General features: G+C 46.1%; 1 protein-coding gene across 1 annotated transcript in view; it reads right to left on the reverse strand.

The window, feature by feature from the left end:
• Positions 1-13,985, reverse strand: part of robo1 (roundabout, axon guidance receptor, homolog 1 (Drosophila)) — a 1,072,119-nt gene that overhangs the window by 842,340 nt on the left and 215,794 nt on the right. The window lies entirely within an intron of this gene.

Here is a 13,985-nt window from a genome sequence, read left to right on the forward strand (position 1 = left end):
CCCGCCTGATCAGGCACCCTATGTCCCACAAAGGGCACCCCCCCCCCCCCCCCATGCAGCATGGGCTATCCCCCTAAAACAATCCCCCTGCCCTAGACACCAAACATTCCCTGCCCCTCGCTGGGGCCTAGCCGATTGTCCCCAGCGAGGCCTAACCCCCCACTTAACCTTTTGGAGGCTGGTCCTCGTCTTGCTGGGTGCAGTCCCAGCTGTGGCCACCGCTCCCAGTGGCGCTTCTGGGACAGGAGCTGCCAGCCCTTTGATTGGCCAGCAGCTCTTGGAGGCGGGACTTCCAGCCTCAGGGGGCGGAAACCCCTACTGAAGCCAATTAAGGGTCTGAGCCAAGCAAAATAGCAGCGTAGCTTCCAGGCCTGGCGAAGGCGGGCTCGCCCCTAACTTTTCAGCCGGTGGGTGGGGGCACCGCCTCACCATTAAATTCCGGCCATTAGGTCAGATGACCAAAAGCTTGGTCAAAGAGGTAAGTTTTAAGGAGTGTCTTAAAGGAGGAAAGCGAGGTGGCGTGGTAGAGAGGTGGAGAGGTGTAGGGAGGGTATTCCAGAGCTTGGGGCCTGGGCAACTGAAGGCATGGCCACCAATGGTGGAGCGATTTAAATCAGCGATACACAAGAGGCCAGAATTAGAGGAACGTAGATATCTCAGAGGGTTGTGGGGCTGGAGGTGATTACAGAGATGGGGAAGAATGAGGCCATGGAGGGATTTGAAAACGAGGATGAGAATTTTAAAATCAAGACTTTGCTTTACCGCGACAGCAGCAGACATTGGATTGGAAGGAATTAAAGTCGCCCTTTCACCTCCAGTCAGGTTTCTTCATCTTTTTACATCTGAGCAAACAAAACAAAGGCCTCATCACTGCCCATCCCCTCCCCCTCTATCCCCTTTCCAGGTAATGAACCAATTCCCCACAGCGCTCCTACTTTGAAGATGATTAGCAATGACTTTCCTATCCAGCAGCTGCCTCCAGACAGGGATGAACATTTATGGGCTTTCATCCTTCATTTGAATCCACGTCTATGATGGGAATTAGATATAGTCAAAGGGGCTAGGTCTTTATCTCTCCTCCCAACGAGGCTTCAGTCTAAACTGAACAACTGCTTTCATAAATTCATAGGCTGGGTAAACAGTCAAGGACCCTGGATAGATGAATGTCAATCATTCAGGTCTTGAATCAGATTTGACTATGCAGTTGATTTTAGAGTGACCTTTTTAACCAATGAGCAAGAGGTTTAAAATTGATTTTTTTTATATATATATTATTGCTGGATGTTCATAATGATTAAAGTCCAGGATGTCAGTTCAGGGGAATGTACTTCACCACTCCGAGTCTTCAGTGAAAGCGCATTGCTCTCTCGGAGTCGATATTGGCAACTTTAAGTTGACTGGCAAAAGCACCAGAGGGGGAAATGAGGAATTTTTTTTTTACCCGTGTGTTGTTATGATCTGGAATGCGCTGCCTGAAAGGGCAGTGGAAGCAGATTCAATAGTAACAGGGCTATGGGGAAAGAGCAGGGGGAGTGGGCTGGCACTTTCAAAGGGCTGGTATAGGCACAATGGGATGAATGGCCTCCTTCTATGCTGTATCTTTGTGTGATTCTATTCTATGTTTCTCTCTCCTCCTTTAAGATGCTTCTCAATATCTATCTCGTTGACCAAGCTTTCATGTTTGTCCTAACACCTCCATATGTAGCTTGGTGTCCAATTATGTTGGATAATACTCCTCTGAAGCATCTTGGATGTGTTATTGAGTTAAAGATGCTATACAAATGTAGGTTGTTCCTCTGGGAAATGGAATTAAACGTCTCAACAAAGGGAGGAGACATCACACTGTTTGCCATCTATACGACATCGTCTGCATGAAAAGAAAATCTTCACAAAGCTCTTGATGACGTCACATCATACACCATCCTCACTGAAATATATCACTGTGCCATCAACATCACAGCGACAGAATCTTAGAACTCCCTAACTAACAGCACTGTGGAGTACTTTCGCCACACGGACTTCAGGGCTCGCAAAAGGCCCACAACTAGCTTCGCATGAGCAGTTAGGGAAGGGCATTAAATGCCAGCCTTGCCAGAGGATTAAATAACAAAAATTCACTGCTGCAGGTGGTGCCCAGTGTTACCAATTCCCCAGTGCCAATCATTCCCAACCTGAAAAGGTCAGTGTGATGTTTACTATGTCTGTGTGTCACCTGTGGCTCAGTAGGTAGTACTGTTGCTTCTGAGTTAAAAAGTTGTGGATTCAGGTTCCACTCCTGATGCGGACACTCCAGTGCAGTGCTGAGAGAGAGTGCTACACTGCCAGAGCTGCTGGCTTTTGGAGGAGATGTTAAACTGAGGCTCTGTCTCCCTCCCTAGATATTGTAAAAGATCCCCCAACCAATATTCAAAGAAGAGCAGGGGAGGTTTCTCCAGTGTCCTGGCCCAATATTTATTCCTCAACCATATGGTTGGCATCCTTCAATCTACGAAGGATGATGGACACGCAGCAAACAATCCATTTAACTGGGGTACCTTCTCTTGGTGTACCTTTGTTGATGGCTGTGAAGGCCAATCCTTGAGAGGCCGGTTTTGCCACAAGTGTTGCACATGAAGCTGCCAAGTGACGCTGTGAGTTGTTGTTTTTGATGTTGGCGCCTGTTGCCAAGCTGCTGTAGCAACTGGTCGTCGTGGTAGTGCCCACCAGTCCACAGGATGTGTCGCCATTTCCCTCTTTTGCCCGTTAGTGACTCCCAGGTGCGTTAGTCGACATTTAGGGCCTTCATGTCACACTTGCAAGCACCTTTGAGATGGAGTTTTGGCGCATCACTGGTCGTCTGGCCCTGACGACCTCACCATACAAGGTCCTTGGGTATGTGACCGTCTTCCATGCTGCAGACACATCTGTTTGATTACTGCCAACACATTTGGGAGCTCTTTGAGAGGACTGCCGCATTTGTGATTTTGTCCTGCCATGATATACCCATAATGGACAGCAGACAACGAAGGTGGAAATTATTGAGCTTCTTTTTCTGGTAGCTGTAGGTTGCTCATGTTTCACAGCCATACAGCAAGGCGCTGAGAACACAGGCTTTATAAACTATCAGCTTGTTCCTAAGGGTCACTTGGTGTAATTCCATGTGCGTTTTACACGTTGGCCAAAGGTGGTAGTTGCTTTCCCTATGCATGTATTGAGCTCTGCATCAAGGGACAGATGGTCTATCACTGTGAACCCAAGGTAGCAGAATTTGCTAACCACTTCCAGTGTGATGTTATTTAGTGTGATCGGGGAAGAGATGCAACACCTTGTCCCATGACCACGGTTTTCTTGATGCTTATGGTCAAGCAGAACAAGTTACAGGCATGGGAGAGAAAGAGACAGTCCATGAGTCTTTGTAGCTGAGTTTCCGTGTGAGTGACTAATGTAGTATCACCAGCGTAGAGGAGTTCCCTGATCAGGACATGATGTGTTTTTGTCTTCGCTTTCAGCCTTGATAGATTGTAGAGCTTATTGTCTAAGCTAGTGTGCAAGTAGACTCCTTCCATACCTACAGGAAAGGTGAAGGTCAGGTGCACGGAGAAGAAGATACCAAACAGAGTGGGGGCTTGGGCAAAACCCTGTTTCACTCCATTCTTCTCTCTGAAACTGTCCAAAACAGAGCCATCAAACTGTACAGTGAAGTGCTTTTTGTCACTGAAGGAGCTTCGGTGGACTGCCAATTTTTCCCAAAATCTTGTAGAGCCCTGCTCTGCTGACGGTGTCGAATGCCTTAGTGAGATCTATGAAAGTAAGGTAAAGGGGAATACTCTGCTCCCTACACTTCTCTTGTAGCTGGCGTATGGAGAAGATCACACCTACAGCAGATCTGCTGGCATGGAAACCGCACTGTGCTTCCGGGTACACTCGGTCTGCAAGTAAATGGAGTCTTTTACGTGTGACCCTAGCAAAGGAGTGAGATGCCCCTGTAGTCGTTGCAATCTCCTCTGTCACCTTTGTTTTTGTACAGTGTAATGATTTCGGCATCACACATCTCCTGTGGAACAGAGCCTACTTTCCAGCAGAGAAGGAGAAGGTCATAAAGGTGTGGCAATAGATGGGACTTTCCGTGACTGAGCAGTTCAGCTGGGATTCCATCCTTGCCCGGTGCCCTTCTGTTCTTGCTTTTATTCTTTCCTGGGACGCGAATGTCATTAGCAAGGCCAGCATTTGTTGCCCATTCCTTCAGAAGGTAACTGAGTGGTAGTTAAGAGTCAACCACATCGCTGTGGGTCTGGAGTCACATGTAAGCCAGACTGGTAAGGAAGGCAGATTTCCTTTCCTAAAGAACATTAGTGAACCAGATGGGTTTTTACGACAATCAGTGATAGTTTCATGGCACCATTACTGAGACTAGCTTTCAATTCCAGTTTTCTTTTTCAATTGAATTGTTTTTTAATTAATTGAGTTTAAATTCCACCAGCTGTCCTGGTGGGATTCGATCCAGTGACCCAGGACATTAGCCTGAGCCTCTGGATTACTAGTCCAGTGAGATTACCACTGTGCCACCATCTCCAGGTCTATGGCCTTCTTGAGCTCCAGTGACGAGGGTTCTTCATCTAACTCATCCATGACAGGAAGTTGCGGGAGAGCATCGAGCGCAGACTGGGTGATGTCCGACTCACAGCAGTATAGCTCACAATAGTGTTCAGTCTAGTGGGACATCTGTTTACTTCTGTCAGTGAATACTTCACCATCTGCCGACTTCAGGGGAGCAACTTTGGTGATGGCAGGGCCAAACGCCCTCTTGATTCCTTCATACATATCTCATAGATTTCCTTTGTCACATGCAGTTTGGATGTTTGACAAACTGATCCAGTGTTTGCGCAGTACTCCCTCTCCTTTGCATGGTTGTCTTGGCTACTTTCAGCTCATGCAGTGTCTTAGCTGTTGGGTTTAGGTTGTGCATCATATAGGCTTTGTTTTTTGCATCAATGATGGATATCATCTCAGCCTTTACCAAATGATGCTTCTGCTGTTTCATAGATGATTGAACTTAGTGACTTCCAAGCTTCATCAATGCCGGCATCGGTGTTTCCCGTTAGGGTTTTGGTGGGTAACAAGCGTTCTAGTGACAGTGTGAAATGCTGGTATTTGACATCACTGCTTGTGCAAGCGATGTTGATGTGTGGCACGCTGTCGTGTTTGGAGCTCTGGAACTTTCGGAGGTTCACCTTCACTCTGCCGCTGATAAGAGAGTGGTCGATATCACAATCTGTGCTATGGTAGGTGCGGGTGTGAATAACACTGGGCAGATCGCACCTCCTCGTGATGACTCGGTCTAGTTGGTGCCAATGACCAGACCTTGGGTGACGCCATGATGCCTTGTGGCGATGTCTACCCAGGAAGAAGGTGTCAGTGATGCAGAGTTCATTCAAGGCACAAAGCTTAAGATGTTGTTGTCTATTTTCATTGATCTTACTCCAACCCATGACGACCAAGGCATGTTGGCCATGAATCAGTGTCTGCCTCAACACGTGCGTTGAAATCACCCAGGCTGAATAACCTCTTGCCAGTTGGGATGTTCCTCAGAGCGTCATCTGGGGAGTGATAGAAATGCTCTTTATCTGAGATACTGGCGTTCAGAGTTGGTGTGTAGACATATACAATGTTGACTGTGCCCCCATTGGATGATAACCACAGGGAGATGAGGTGCTCCGAGGTTGATACTGGTGGATTGATTGACTGTGTCAGCCGGTTGCTCGCTGCGAAGTCTACACCATGCTCAAGGTGATCTCCGACACTCTTTCCATGCCAGGAAAGGCGGAATTAGCCTCTTGAACAGAGTCTGTGTCAGATAATCTGGTTTCTTGTACAGCGGCAATGTCGACACCAAAGTTTGTGTATCCCTCAATCAACATCACGGAGAACAAATTATCTGGTCATTATCACATTGCCGTTTGTGGGAGCTTGCTGTGTGCAACATATGAACATACAAATTAGGAGCAGGAGTAGGCCACTCGGCCCTTCGAGCCTGCTCTGCCATTCAATAATTTCATGGCTGAACTGATTACTCCACATTTCCACCTACCCCCGATAACCTTCCACCCCCTTGCTTAGCAAGAATCTATCAAATGCTGCCTTAAAAATATTCAAAGAATATTGGTTGCCACATTTCCTATATTACAACATTGACTACACTTCAAAAGTACTTCATTGGCTGTAAAGTGCTTTGGGATATCCTGAGGCTGTGAAAGGCACTAGAGATGCAGGTCTTCTTTAATCGGACAATCCTTTGTCCTCTGGGTACCAAACAGGCAATTTTCTGACAGTATGAAGATGTGCCCACCAGGGGGTATGCTCACCGTGGCCAAACTCAGCACACGCACGGATCTTAAAGTTGGTAGAGAGACAAGACTTTTATCCTATCCAATCTAAGATGCTGAGACACATTGATAGTGCGATAACCCATTATTCCACATAGTCTCGAGCCAAGCTAGATCAGCTTCAAATGCTCACTGCTACAAGAGAACAGATCCTTTAAATAGGATTGCCAAACACCCAGGATTTCCTGGAGTGGCAGGAATTGAAGAATCTTGAAGGCATTGTGACAAGCAACATATGGGAGAAACATCTTAGAACTGTAAAAAAAAATAGTGTGCGTTTTTTTTCTTGAATTTTTTTGAACATTTATTAATTATAAAAATACTGTAGATGGAATAAAAAGGCCGCTTGAGTGATAGTCAAAAAGAATCTAATCAAGTAATGAAGAGTTTGTACGCATTCCGATTGGCCATGAGAAGGCAGGATGCCATGGGGATGGACGTGTCAAGCGACCAATGGCGGGAGTGTGGGGGTGGGGCAGTTAGAGGTGGGAGGTCATGTGACTAAACTTCCAGGAATACGTCCAACCAGAGTTGGCAACCCAACCACAAAAACATCTGGAGAGAGAATAAAACCAGCAGCCGACATAAAAGAGCAGCAGCGGCAGGAAGGAGAGAACGAGCGAGCGAGACTGGTGGCTGCCATAAAAGTGTGGCGGTGGGAAGGAGAGAGTGAGACAGAGAGAGGGAGAGTGCGCAAGACCGGCGGCGGGAAGAGGAAAGAGAGAGAAAGAGCGAGACTGGCAGCGGGAAGGGGAAAGAGAGAGAAAGAGTGAGACTAGCAGCAGCCATAAAAGAGCTAGCTAATCCAGTCTACCACAGCAGACTGCGTTCTGAGGGGAAAAAAATCAGTGTGAAGTTGGAGAAAAACAGGTAGTTAATTGGTAAGTTAGAGTTTATCTCATTTATCTTTCAAAAACCCGAGTCATTTTAGTAATTGGAAGGTAGTAAAGCTTCATCGATTGGCTGGTATTTCCTATTAATTAAATTAATAATTAATTCAATATTTAAAACACAATAATGATGGCAGTGCAGGTGATGTGTTGTAGCTGCAGTATGTGGGAGCTCATGGAGTATGTGGCAAACATGTCTGCAGTGTCTGTAGCTCGAGGAGATTCGGCTCAGAGTCAGTGAACTGGAGGCTGAGCAACAGACACTCCGGTGCATCGGGGAGGGTGAAAGTTATCTGGACACTTCATTCCAGAAGGCAGTCACACCCTTTAGGATAGCGTCTTATATTTGGTCAGTGGTCAAGGTCAGGAGGATGTGACTGCGAGTGAGGCAGGTAGCGGAATCAATGAAGGCAGAAGTGGAGAAGCCTCTGCCCTTGAAATTGTCCAACAGGTTTGAGATTCTTTCAGCTTGTATGGATAAGAGAAGGGTTGCAAGGTGGATGAACAAACTAACCATGGCACCATAGTGCAGGAAACCATTCAAGTGGGGTGAGTGAATAGGAATGTAATGGTAGTGGGGGGCAGTATAGACAGGGGGATAGACACTGTTCTCTGCAGCCAAGAGCGAGAGTCCAGACAGCTGTGTTGCCTGCCAGGGTTCAAGACATCTGCTCAGGGCTAGAGAGGAACTTACAGTGGGAGGGGGAGGATCTCATCTTCTTGGTCCATGTAGGTACCAACGATATAGGAGGACAAGGAAAGAGGTTCTGCATAGTCAGTATGAGGAACTAGGCACCAAGTTAAGAGGCAGAACCTCAAAGATAATAATCTCTGGATTATTACCTGAGTCATATGCAAATTGGCAAAGGACAAATAATATTAGAGAAATGAATGTGTGGCTCAAAGACTGGTGTGGTAGAAGTTGGTTCCAGTTCGTGGCGCACCGGCACCAGTACTGGAGAAAGTGGGGGCCGAACCGTTGGCACAGTCTTCACACAAACCATGCTGGAACCAGTGTTCTAGCGAGCCGCATAACTAGGGAAGTAGAGAGAGTTTTAAACTAAACAGTGGAGCAAGGGATCAAATTTGGGAAAATGTGGAAAATCAAAGAATAGAGACAAGGCAAGAGAGAAAGGTATTAATATGGAAAAAGATAAACAGACCGTGACAGCAAGGCACAGTGAGTACAAATATAAGAGTAAGTCAGCAGATAAAGCTAGAGTTTACAAAAATAATAAAAAGGACCAAAAATAAAGGCTCGGTATCTGAATGCACGTAGCATTCAAAACAAAACAGATGAACTGACAGCGCAAACAGAAATAAGTAAGTACAATCTGATAGCCATTACAGAGACATGGCTGCAGGACGACATAGATTGGGACCTGAATATTGAAGGGAACATGACATTTAGGAAGGACAGGAAGCGAGGAAAAGATGGAGGGGTGGCTCTGTTAATTAATGATGGTACAAGCACATTAGAGAGGAATGACCTAAGTTCAGGAAACCAGGATGTAGAAGCAGTTTGGGCAGGGATGAGACATGATAACGGCAAGAAATTACTTGTGGGAGTGGTGTACAGGCCCCCTAACAGTAACCACATGGTAGGATAGGGTATAAAGGAAGAAATAATGATAGCTTGCCAGAAATCATACAGACTAGAAAAATCAGATGGGCAAAGGTAGCCAAGATGAGGAGTTCATTATATATTATTTATTATATGAAGAGTTCATAGAATGTTTTTGCAATAGTTTCTGAGAACAGCAGGTTTTGGAGCCAACCAGCATGCAGGCTATACTAGACCTGGTAATGTGCAATGACCTCATAGTTAAGGTGCCCTGACACAGCAGCGATCATAATATGATTGAATTTTACATTCAGTTTGAGGGAGAGAAGAGTGGGTCCAAGACTAGTATTTTAAATTTAAGAAGGGCAATTATGAGGGCATGAAAGCAGAGCTAGCTAAAGTGAACTGACAAATCAGGTTGAGGGATATATCAATAGAGATGCAGTGGCAGACATTTAAGGGGATATTTCAGAATACACAGAATAGATATATTCCAACGAGAAAGAAAAATTCCAAGGGTGGTACCTGCCATCCGTGGTTAACTAAAAAAATTAAAGATAGTATCAAATTTAAAGGAAATGTATATAATTGTGCAAAGTTTGTTGGAAGGTCAGAAGATTGGACAGAATATAAAAAACAGTAAAGAATGACTAAAAGATTAATAAGGAGGGAAAAATTAGAGTATGAGAGAAAGCTAGCTAGAAATATAAAAACAGATAGTCAGAGTTTCTATTGATATTTTAAAAAGAAAAGAGTTAACAAAGTGAGCATTGGTCCGATAGAAAGTGAGTCTGGGGAATTAATAATGGAAAATAGGGAGATGGCAGATGAATTGAACAGGTATTTTATATTGGTCTTCACCATAAAGGGTACAAGTAGCATCCCAGAAATAGCTGTAAATCAGGAAATGAAAGAGAGGAAGGAACTCAAGAATATTACAATCACCAGGGAAGTGGTACTGAGCAATTTGTTGGAGTTGTGGGCTAACAAGTCCCTGGGTCCTGATGGACTTCATCCTAGGGTGTTAAAAAGAAGTGGCTAGTGAGATAGTTGATACATTGGTTTTAATTTTCCAAAATTCCCTAGATTCGGGGAAGGTTCCATTGGATTGGAAAATCGTGAATGTAACTCCTTTATTCAAAAAGGGAGGGAGACAGAAAGTAGGAAACTACAGACCAATTAGCTTTAACATTGTCTTATAGAAAATATTAGAAGCTATTATTAAAGACGTTATAGCAGGGCATTTAGAAAAATTCAAGGTAATCAGGCATAGAAGATTGGCTAGCTAACAGGAGACAGAGAGTAGGCATAAATGAGTCATTTCTGGTTGGCAAGATGTAACGAGTGGTGTGTCACAGGGATCAGTGCTGGAGCCTCAACTTTTACTATTTATATAAATGACTTGGATGAAGGGACCAAAGGTATGGTTGCTAAATTTGCTGATGACACAAAGACAGGTAGAAAGGTAAGTGGTGAAGAGGACATAAGGAGGCTACAAAGGGATATGGATAGGTTAAGTGAGTGTGCAAAGATCTGGAAAATGGAGTATAATGTGGGAAAGTGTGAAATTGTCCACTTTGGCAGAAAGAATAAAAAAGCATATTATCTAAATGGTGAGAGATTGCAGAGCTCTGAGATGCAGAGGGATCTGGGTGTCCTCGTGCATGAATCGCAAAAGGTTAGTATGCAGGTACAGCAAGTAATAAGGAAAGCGAATAGAATGTGATTGTTTATCGCGAGGGGAATTGAATACAAAAGTAGGGAGGTTATGCTTCAGTTACACAGGGCATTGGTGAGACCACATCTGGAGTACTGTGTACAGTATTGGTCTCCTTATTTAAGGAAGGATGTTAATGTGTTGGAAGCAGTTCAGAGAAGGTTCACTAGACTAATACCTGGAATGGGCAGGTTATCTTATGAGGAAAGGTTGGACAGGCTAGGCTTGTATCTGCTGGAGTTAAGAAGAGTAAGGGATGACTTGGTTGAAACATATAAGATTCTGAGTGGTCTTGACGAGATGGATGTGTTTCCCCTTGTGGGAGAATCTAGAATCATTGTTTAAAAATAAGGGGTCATCCATTTAAGACAGAGATGAGGAGAAAAGTTTTCTCTCTGAGGGTTGTGAGTCTTCCGAATTCTCTTCCTCAAAAGGCAGTGGAAGCAGAGTCTTTAAATATTTTTAAGGCAGAGGGAGATAGATTCTTGATAAACAAGGGGGTGAAAGGTTATTGGGGGAAGGGGTGAATGTGGAGTTGAGGTTACAATCAGATCAGCCATGATCTTGTTGAATGGTGGAGCAGGCTCGAGGGGCCGAGTGGCCTACTCCTGCTCCTAGTTCGTATTTTCGAGACCAGCCAGAAGGTCACTGTGTCAATCGTATCCATAACTGGTACATCATAGAACAAAACCTCACTGGGGTCATATCTGTCTGGTTATAGGGAGTGGTGTGTGGTTATCCACATAACTATTACCATTTCCTCTCACCCCTCCACGAACAATAACCTCTCTCAGTAACCACACCCTACCCAGAGGCTCAGTACTGCTTCTCCATCAGTACAGGACTCACTGAGTACTGATCGTCAGACAGTGCAGCACTCCCTCAGTACTGACCCTCCGATGGTTCAGCCCCTTCGACGGTGAAGCACTCCCTCAGTACTGACCCTCTGACAGTGCAGCACTCCCTCAGTACTGACCCTCCGATGGTGCAGCCCCTCCGACAGTGCAGCACTCCCTCAGTACTGCCCCTCTGACAGTGCAGCACTCCCTCAGTACTGACCCTCTGATGGTGCAGCCCCTCCGACAGTGCAGCACTCCCTCAGTACTGCCCCTCTGACAGTGAAGCACTCCCTCAATACAGACCCTACGACAGTTTAGCATTCCCTCGGTACTGCCCCTGTGACAATGCAGCCCCTCTGACAGTGCAGCGCTCCCTCAGTCCTGACCCTCCGACAGTGCAGCACTCCCTCAGTCGTGACCCTCAGTGCCGCGCTCCCTCAGTCCTGACCCTCTGACAGTGCAGCACTCCCTCAGTGCTAACCCTCCAACCGTGCAGCGCTCCCTCAGTACTGCCCCTCCAAGGGTGCTGCACTCCCTCAGTACTGCCCCTCCGACGGTGCAGCACTCCCTCAATACAGACCCTCCGACAGTTTAGCATTCCCTCAGTACTGACCCTGTGACAATGCAGCCCCTCCGACAGTGCAGCGCTCCCTCAGTCCTGACCCTCAGTGCAACGCTCCCTCAGACCTGACCCTCCAACCGTGCAGCGCTCCCTCAATACAGACCCTCCGACGGTGCAGCACTCCCTCAGTACTGCCCCTCCGACAGTTGAGCACTCCCTCAGTACTGCCCCTCCGACAGTGCAGCACTCCCTCAGTACTGCCCCTCCGACAGTGCAGCACTCCCTCAGTACTGCCCCTCCGACAGTGCAGAGCTCCCTCAGTGTTGACCCTCCGACAGTGCAGCACTCCCTCAGTACTGCCCCTCCGACAGTGCAGCACTCCCTCAGTGTTGACCCTCCGACAGTGCAGCACTCCCTCAGTACTGCCCCTCCGACAGTGCAGCACTCCCTCAGTGTTGACCCTCCGACAGTGCAGCACTCCCTCATAGTTGACCCTCCGACAGTGCAGCACTCCCTCAGTACTGCCCCTCCGACAGTGCAGCACTCCCTCAGTACTGCCATGGCTGGAGTTTTATTGGAAGTGACGATATTTGGGAAAGGCAGCGAGTGAAACCAGCTGAGTTGCCCTTGTCGAGAGCCAGCATGGACTACCTGGTCTGAGTAGTCTCCTTCCCTGCTCTCATCATTCTATATCTTGATCGACCAGTTCATCATCTGCTCATGGACAGCTCTTCCGCTCAACTAATTTTTTTCCATGAGCATTTATTTTTTCTATGTGGGTTCTGGACAGAGTAGATAGAGAGAAACTGGTCCCATTGGTGAAAGGGTGGAGAACCAGAGGAAACTAATTTCAGGTCAGTGGCAAAAGAAGCAGAGGTGACCTGAGGAAAAGTGTTTTTATGCAGCGAGTGGTTCGGTCTAAGTGTGGTGGAGGCAGATTCAATCATGGCTATCAAATGGGAATTGGATAATTATCTGAAGAAAAATATTTCCCAGGCTATGGGGACAGGGCGCGGGAGTGAGACTAGCTGAATAGCTCTTGGAGAGAGCCAGCACAAACACAATGGGCCAAATGGCCCTCTTCTGTGTTATAACCATTCTATTATTGTGCTCTATTTTTTGTTCCTTTGGCTGTGAAGATGTGCACAGGGCAGCTCGGGTTGAGGGGAGGTTCCCCGGGGACCTACTCAATTCTCTGGTTTAACCAGCAAGGGAAACCCTGGTGAAAAACAGCACCATTGGCAATGAGCTAGGGAAACCCCTATTTACTCACTTTGACTCCATTTTATTTTAAGTTGGCTTTCTTATGCTTTCTCTCGCTATCTTCCTTTCTCACGCACTCTTTCTATTCCTTTCTGCCTCCTATCTCAACCTTTATCTCATTTACTTTCCGTCTTTCTCTCCCCTTGCCTCTTTCAATTCTGCTCTTTATCTCTTGCTCCGCAATTTTCTCTCTCCCGCTTTATCTTTTATTCTCAGTCTTTCTCTCTTTCTCTCTCCCCTCATTCATTCTTCCCCTCACTCTTTCTCTCTATCTCCATGTCTTTCTCGCCCAACCTTTCCCTCACTCCCTGTCTATCATTTTCTTCTTTCAGTCACCCCTTTATCAGTTTATTTCTCTCATTATCTCTCCTTGCCTTCCCATTTCTTTCTCTGTCCCTCTCTCATTTTCTCACTTCACTCCCTTCATTCTATTTCCCAAGCACCAGAAGTTAAATTCAGACATGAATTCTATTTCTCTGTCGAATTCCGCCAATCATTGTGTTTGTCTTCCTTTCCAGAACCCAGTATATTAAATATCTGCTGCAGCAAGTGAGGCCCTAAGGTTATTGCAAGATCAATCTCTTAATGAATACACAGCTATTTTTTCGAAAGGCTCTGTCTGAGATGTCTTGTGTTCATAATTACACACAGTCAGACAGACATCCAACTCCGTCTATCACACAATTAAACTGTCAAGAATAATTCCTTTCTTGAGAAAAGAAATTAATTCCACGGCCTGTTTGCAGAAGTTATTTTTTTCTCCCTCACTCCCCGATTGTCCCTCCCCC

The sequence above is a fragment of the Heterodontus francisci genome, chromosome 10 (assembly GCF_036365525.1).
Source record: "Heterodontus francisci isolate sHetFra1 chromosome 10, sHetFra1.hap1, whole genome shotgun sequence".
In the NCBI taxonomy this organism is placed as follows: domain Eukaryota; kingdom Metazoa; phylum Chordata; class Chondrichthyes; order Heterodontiformes; family Heterodontidae; genus Heterodontus; species Heterodontus francisci.